This window comes from Vulpes vulpes, chromosome 9 (assembly GCF_048418805.1).
Source record: "Vulpes vulpes isolate BD-2025 chromosome 9, VulVul3, whole genome shotgun sequence".
NCBI lineage: Eukaryota > Metazoa > Chordata > Mammalia > Carnivora > Canidae > Vulpes > Vulpes vulpes.
Genome location: NC_132788.1, coordinates 44,327,293 through 44,328,347, shown reverse-complemented (window position 1 = coordinate 44,328,347; position 1,055 = coordinate 44,327,293). Strand labels below are relative to the sequence as shown.

At 41.2% G+C, this 1,055-nt stretch overlaps 1 pseudogene; it reads left to right on the top strand.

Moving 5' to 3' along the window:
• The first annotated feature begins 549 nt into the window (after window positions 1–549).
• LOC140594061 (large ribosomal subunit protein uL23 pseudogene) lies at window positions 550–1,055 on the top strand (annotated as a pseudogene).

Below are 1,055 nucleotides of genomic sequence, written 5' to 3'. Positions count from 1 at the left end.
TAGATGATATACAAAATATCAATATAGATGATATAGTAGGTGCAATCTATCATAATTGTCTTTTTCATTCAACATTATGTTTTTGACATTTCTCTATTTTGACACATGAGATCATTTTAATCTCATTGATCATTGATTATTTGAATAAACCATAGTTTATTTATCCATTTTTCTATTGTATAAAACTTAGGATGTTTCCACTTTTGTGCTGTTACAAACAGTAAGGCATTGAACATCTTTGTATTCATCTCTCTGTGCACAAATGCAAGGATTTTTCTAGGGTGAACATCTAGTAGTTGGATTGTTGGTTTGTATGATGTCTTAAAAATCAGTGCCTGAAGCAAGGCTTAGGTGCTAATGCATTATTAGGAAGCCGGGCCTAGGGCAGTGAAGCTGAGGTAAGCAAGAATCAAGGCAGAGAAAGATGAGGATTAAGTGCAAGGCTTGTGTGAATGCCGCTGCTTCACAAGAAGCCAAAAGAGATACGGCTGGTGGAGACTCTGCTCTATAAGCTCGTGGAAACAAGCCTGGGAAATCCCTTTCACGAAGATGGCACCAAAGGCGAAGAAGGAAGCCCCTGATCCTCCCAAAGCCGAAGCCAAAGCAAAGGCTTTGAAAGCTAAGAAAGTGGTGCTGAAAGGCAGCACAGTCACAAAAAAAAAAGAAGATCCACACGTCACCTACATTCCGATGACCCAAGACCTTGCGTCTCCGAAGGCAGCCCAAATATCCTCGAAAGAGCACTCCCGGGAGAAACCAGCTTGATCACCATGCCATCATCAAGTTCCCCTTAACTACTGAGTCAGCCATGAAGAAAATAGAAGACAACAATACACTTGTGTTCATTGTGGATGTCAAGGCCAACAAGCACCAGATCAAACAGGCTGTGAAGAAGCTCTATGACATTGATGTGGCCAAGGTCAACACCTTGATCAGGCCTGATGGAGAGAAGAAAGCATATGTTCGACTGGCTCCTGACTATGATGCTTTGGATGTTGCCAACAAAATTGGGATCATCTAAACTGAGTCCAGCCGGCTATAAATATAAATATACA